At 41.4% G+C, this 6,831-nt stretch overlaps 1 non-coding gene across 1 annotated transcript; it reads left to right on the forward strand.

The window, feature by feature from the left end:
* Positions 1–1,418: 1,418 nt before the first annotated feature.
* Positions 1,419–1,547, forward strand: LOC125995539 (small nucleolar RNA SNORA44). Its single transcript, XR_007491042.1, has one exon. It is a non-coding gene; the product is annotated as a small nucleolar RNA SNORA44 (small nucleolar RNA).
* The last annotated feature ends 5,284 nt before the right edge of the window (positions 1,548–6,831 follow it).

The raw sequence follows: 6,831 nt of genomic DNA on the forward strand, positions 1-6,831 counted from the left end.
AATCTGATGTGTTGATGTATGTACAGATGATGCACTGTGCATGGCTCAGTGTTTTTGTGTAGTCACAAGAAACAGAAGATGCATACCTGTACATTGTATTCACTCATTGTATGATAGACTGGATTAAAAAAAAAACTCCCTGCTGAAGTAAACTCTGTGACAGATGACACAGTAAAGATAATTTGTGAAATTCACAATTGTGATCAAATCCAGGCTATTCACACCCTGGATGAGAGTATGGATGCCCACTACTAGAATTTTCTCCATGAAGAAGTGAAGTGGCTGTTCAGGGGAAGGGTGCTCTCTTGTTTTGTTGGCAAGAGGGAAGAAGTAGTGCAGCTCTTGTGAGAGCAGAACTCTGACTTTGTACAGCCCCAGTTGGACAAGGAATGGGTAGCTAAACTTGTGTATTTGGCAGACATTGTTCATTTTCTCTATGAATTTAATATTTCTCTGCAGGGGAGTTTCACAAGTAGTTTTTACAGTGAGACATAAGATGGATGTGTTCAAAAAAGAATCTGATTCTGGGATAGCTGTGTCTGAGAAGGAGATATTGAAATGTTTTCACACTTGCAAAAAATTTCTGATTGGCACTTATATTATGCAGATAGTCATAATCAATATGCAAAACAGCATTTAAGGGCATTAGCTCAAAACTTTAATCATGAGTACTCTGAACATGAGAATCCACGGAAAAGAAAACTCTGAGTTGAGAATCCCTTCATGGAAGATGCCCACTCTTGTGCAAAATAAAATGTTTTTTTGTTTTTGTTTTTTTTCCTTTTTTGTGGTTTTTGGGTCACACCCGGCAGTGCTCAGGGGTTACTCCTGACTTCATGCTCAGAAATTTGCTCCTGGCAGGCACGGAGGACCATATGGGACCCCGGGATTCAAACCGATGACCTTCTGCATGAAAGGCAAACGCCTTACCTCCTTGCTCTCTCTCCGGCCCCTAAAATATGTGTTTTAAGATCACTCCAGGCACTGTATTTCTAAACCCCACCCAACCTGGTCTGAAGAAGCAGGGTAGCAGGAAAGAAATAATAAATCAAGCTAGCCAGGAAAGGATGATCATGGAGTCCATGGCCTTTTACCGTGTATTCTCTGCCTCAAGCCCAAAAAGCTAGAACACCTTTTTCTTTATTAAAACCAATTCCCAATACCAGGAGGCTTCAGGTCAAAAGAGAGAGACAAAAGTACATATTCAGTGGACTTTTACATGTCAAAAGAAGAGGTTTAAGAAAGGATGAGGTTGGGGGAACACCTTTGTTTAGGGTTGATACTGGATATCATCTTACACTCTTGGAGCCGGCGCCAGCGCTGCACACAGGGCGCGCACTGACGGAGGCTAGGAGCAGAGTCCTGACTCCTGGAGCGGCCGCCCTGCACACAGAAGAGCCAAATTAAAAGTGTAAAGATAGCATGTTCCCAAGGTCTGTGGCTAATAGTGGCCATGGGATCTCCAACTGCATGCTAGAGTAAACCGGAGAGTCTTTGACAGCGCAGGTCACCAGTACTTGTAGCTGCCACTCACCTTTCCTATAAAATTGAAAAAAAAAAAAAAAAAAGTGTAAAGAGCCGTCACATTTTTAGTCAAGTTGATTCCAAGATATTTGAGTTTGTGTGGCACTATTGTGAATGGGGTTGTTTTCTTTTCTTTTTTTTTTTGGGGGGGGGTTGTTTTCTTAATGTCCATTTCTTCCTTAAAAATGTGAAGGACCTATACAAAGAAAACTATAAAACTCTGCTCCAAGAAATAAGAGAGGACACGCCGAAATGAAAACACATACCCTGCTCATGGATTGGCAGGATTAACATCATCAAAATGGCAATACTCCCCCAAGGCATTATACAGATTTAATGCGATCCCTCTAAAGATACCCATGACATTCTTCAAAGAAGTGGATCAGGCACTTTTGAAATTCGTTGGGAACAATAAACACCCTAGAATAGCTAAAGCAATCATTGGGGAAAAGAATATGGGAGGAATTACTTTCCCCAACTTTAAACTTTACTACAAAGCAATAGTTATCAAAACAGCATGGTATTGGAATAAGGACAGGCCCTCAGATCAGTGGAATAGGCTTGAATACTCAGAGAATGTTCCCCAGACATATAATCACCTAATTTTTGATAAAGGAGCAAGAAATACTAAATGGAGCAAAGAAAGCCTCTTCAACAAGTGGTGTTGGCACAACTGGCTAGCCACTTGCAAAAAATTGAACGTAGACCCCCAGCTAACATCATGTTTAATCCAAATGGATTAAAGACCTCGATATCAGACCCAAAACTATAAGATATATAGAACAACACATAGGCAAAACACTCCAGGACATTGAGACTACAGGCATCTTCAAGGAGGAAACTGCATTCTCCAAGTAAGTGAAAGCAGGGATTAACAGACTGGAATATATTAAGCTGAGAAGCTTCTGCACCTTAAAAGAAATAGCGCCCTGGATACAAGAGCCACCCACTGAGTGGGAGAAACCATTCATCCAATACCCATCAGATCAGGGGCTAATCTCCAAAATATACAAGGCACTGACAGAAATTTACAAGAAAAAAAACATCTAATCCCATCAAAAAATGGGGAGAAGAAATGAATGACACTTTGACAAAGAAGAAATACAAATGGCCAAAAGACACATGAAGAAATGCTCCACATCACTAATCATCAGAGAGATGCAAATCAAAACAACAATGAGATACCACCTCACACCACAGAGAATGGCACACATCACAAAGAATGAGAACAAACAGTGCTGGCGGGGATGTGGAGAGAAAGGAACCCTTATCCACTGCTGGTGGGAATGCCGTCTAGTTCAACCTTTATGGAAAGCAATATGGAGATTCCTCCAAAAACTGGAAATCGAGCTCCCATACGATCCAGCTATACCACTCCTAGGAATATACCCTAAGAACACAAAAATACAATACAAAAATCCCTTCCTTACACCTATATTCATTGCAGCACTATTTACCATAGCAAGACTCTGGAAACAACCAAGATGCCCTTCAACAGACGAATGGCTAAAGAAACTGTGGTACATATACACAATGGAATATTATGCAGCTGTCAGGAGGGATGAAGTCATGAAATTTTCCTATACATGGATGTACACAGAATCTATTATGCTGAGTGAAATAAGTCAGAGAGAGAGAGAAAAACGCAGAATGGTCTCACTCATCTATGGGTTTTAAGAAAAATGAAAGACATTCTTGCAATAATAAATTTCAGACACAAAAGAGAAAAGAGCTGGAAGTTCCAGCTCACCTCAGGAAGCTCACCACAAAGAGTGATGAGTTTAGTTTGAGAAATAACTACATTTTGAACTGTCCTAATATTGAGAATGTATGAGGGAAATGTAGAGCCTGTTTAGGGTACAGGCGGGGGTTGGGTGGGGAGGAGGGAGATTTGGGACTTGGGTGATGGGAATGTTGCACTGGTGATGGGTGGTGTTCCTTTTATGACTGAAACCCAAACACAATCATGTATGTAATCAAGGTGTTTAAATAAAAAAAAATACACAATAAAAAAAAAAAAGAAACTGAGATCAAGGGATTATTGTTTCAAACTGCTAAGTAGTGGACATTTAGCTATAATGAAAAGACACCCAACCCACTGAACTAGGTGTCCGTTTACCAAAAAAATAATTGGAGCCATCTTGTTTTCTTTTGGGGGGGGGGGTGGGGGAAGCACACCTGGTGGTGCTCGGTGGTTACCCTGGCTCTGCACTCAGAAATAGCTCCTGGCAGGCTTGGGGGACCTTATGGATGCCGGGGATAGAACCTGGGTCAGTCCCAGGTTGGCCACGTGCAAGGCAAATGCCCAACTGCAGTGCTATTACTCTGGCCCGGAGCCATTTTGTTTTGAGGAGTTCATTTCTTCTGGCAAAATCTTATCCATTCTGAAGTAGACCTATAAAGTAAACTTTTGCCTCAAAACATTCTCCTCAAAGCCTTCTGCATCCTGATTATCCACTCACAAAACCAGATTTTGATGATGATTTTGCTCCCCAAATATGTTCAGGAAGAGAACAAAATGATCATGCAGGACTGAAGGCATTTTTGGATTATGCAATGATTTTTTTTCAGGGCAACTTAATAAATGGTTTCTGATTATGACTCGGCTTCCTGTGGAGGTCTTTCTGTGTTGATTGTATGGATAGGTTTTTCAGACACAAAAGAGAAAAGAGCTGGAAGTTACAGCTCACCTCAGGAAGCTCACCACAAAGAGTGATGAGTTTAGTTAGAGAAATAACTACATTTTGAATTGTCCTAATAATGAGAATGTATAAGGGAAATGGAAAGCCTGTCTAGAGTACAGGCAGGGGTTGGGTGGGGTGGAGGGAGATTTGGGACATTGGTGATGGGAATGTTGCACTGGTGATGGGTGGTGTTCTTCACATGACTGAAACCCAAACACAATCATGTATGTAATCAACGTGTTTAAATAAAAAAATATAAAAAATAATGAAGTATAAAAAAAGTGTAAAGAGCCGGATGTTCTCGAGCCACAGGTTGCCGACCACTGCCCTAGCTTAAGAGCTTAAGAGCTAGAGTAACTCCTGAACCTTGTTGGGTGTGACCGAAAAACCAAAAATAAACAAAAACAAAAACAAAACACAAAAAAAACCAGCAGTTGGGGCCCGAGAGTTGGCATGGAGGTAAGGTGTTTGTCTTGCATGCATAAGGTTGGTGGTTCGAATCCCGGCATCCCGTATGGTCCTTGAGCCTGTCAGGAGTGATTTCTGAGCGTAGAGTCAGGAGTAACCCCTGAGTGCTGCCAGGAAACCAAAACAAACCAAAAAAACAGCAGTCCTCATCCCCACGAGGAGAAGAATCAGTCATGATTGAAGACACCAGATGAGGGTTGGAGCCAGGAAAGAAATAAATAGAAAGAAATAGTCTGGGGGCCGGGCGGTGGCGCTGGAGGTAAGGTGCCTGCCTTGCCTGCGCTAGCCTAGGACGGACCGCGGTTCAATCCCCCGGCGTCCCATATGGTCCCAGGAGCAACTTCTGAGCGCATAGCCAGGAGTAACCCCTGAGCGTCACAGGGTGTGGCCCAAAAACCAAAAAAAAAAAAAAAAAAAAAAAAAAAGAAGTCTGGAGTCAACCAGCACAATTGCATGCCCATGTCCTTGGAAGGGCTCAGGAAATTCTGCCTTCACTGAAGCCTTGAGATGGATATTGACAAAAAAATAAAAAAGAAGTGGGAAAAACATCTTTGATACACACTTGGTGGCTGTTCTATGTTAAGAACTGTCAAGGAAGGTGCTACAGTTAAAATGGGCTTCTTGGTTTCATTGTGATGGAAGGAATCCAAGGTGGAAAAACAACAAGCAAAGAAACTGAACTAAGAAAGGCAGAATGAGCTTGATTTTTAGAAAAGAAAGGTGCATGCATCATCCTGGTAACAGAAATGGTGATGGTTGATTGTTCATGGGCTGCTTTGAATGAAAGCTCTGCTTTCCTCCAATGCATTGCGATAGGGTGTACTAATACAATGACCCCCAAGTGTCAGTGATTTGGCATTAAAGTTTATTTGTCACATAAAGTCTGCTTCGAGTCTAAGTGACTCTCAGGGGATGGAGTCCACTTTATTCCTGTGATCTGATTTCATGGTTCCTGGGATGAGAGAGAGTCTGTGGAGAAGTCACACCTGCTCATCTAAGCAGCTGCCCAGAAGTGACATATATTACTTCTGCTCACAGCCTGTTGAACAGACCTAACCATGTAGTGCCACTTAACTCCAAGGAGACAGAGAAATGGATGGACCAGGTGGAGGAGTTGTGAGCATTATTTTCTCCACCTCTCCTTTATGAATACAGGTGAGCAAGTAGTGCCCAGACCTTAGCTGCCACCATGGTAGGTAGATATGATCCTTACCCAATTTCTAGACTCAAATTCAGAGACAGAAATCCTCAAATGGAGGAAAGACTTGGGTATATCTGAAGAAAGAGCCTATAAAATGATTCAAGTAAATACTTAGGACCTTCCTTCTGTTTTCTTCAATTACCTATGGATATATAGTAAATATATAACTGTATGTGTATATATACTTTAAATAAGATCTAAACTAATACTACTGCCTGTGTACTTAAATCACCACTATGATCTAATCATTGGAATGAAGGCTTTAGTATAACAGGTGACAAATAAAGTTTTTACCTATGCCATTTGATGGAAATAGGCCAATGGAACTCAAAACCTGTGTCACTTATTGGAATAAATATACTCAAAAATAACCATCTCAATGTCCCCTTTATCAATGGAGGAGGGAGAACCTGGCAGGAAGGGACAATAGGAAACTTCCAAATTTTCTGCTATTACCAACATATAAAATCAAAATAGAAACCACCCTCTTGCAAGACACCTAGAAACTTGTGTCCCCATCAAAAACGTGGGACAAATGCAGGAGTTACCTTTCCTTTTCACAGGCACATTTGATTCTTTGGTTTCTCTTGCCAAAGACAGATGGACCTTGGAAAATGGCGATGGGTTACTGTGAGTTTAATAATGTGTGACTCTGACTTCAGGTACTTTTCCCTTCATGGTCTCCTGATTAGAACAAATCAGTAACAGTCCTTGATATTGAGGATGAAGTTATTAATCTGTCAAATGCTTTTTTCTCCATTTCCAACAAATGGCAAATGCTAGAAGCAATCTTCTTTCCCTTGATGGGAAGAGCGTACACCTTTATGACTTTCTCGAAGATGTTTTAACTCTCCTTTGACCAGCACATCTCTTTTTCCACTTTGCATTGCACACAACTGATCCAGATTTGATCTCCAGCACCCCATATGGCCTCCAAAGTATCATCACGAGTGA

The sequence above is a fragment of the Suncus etruscus genome, chromosome 17 (assembly GCF_024139225.1).
Source record: "Suncus etruscus isolate mSunEtr1 chromosome 17, mSunEtr1.pri.cur, whole genome shotgun sequence".
Classification (NCBI taxonomy): domain Eukaryota; kingdom Metazoa; phylum Chordata; class Mammalia; order Eulipotyphla; family Soricidae; genus Suncus; species Suncus etruscus.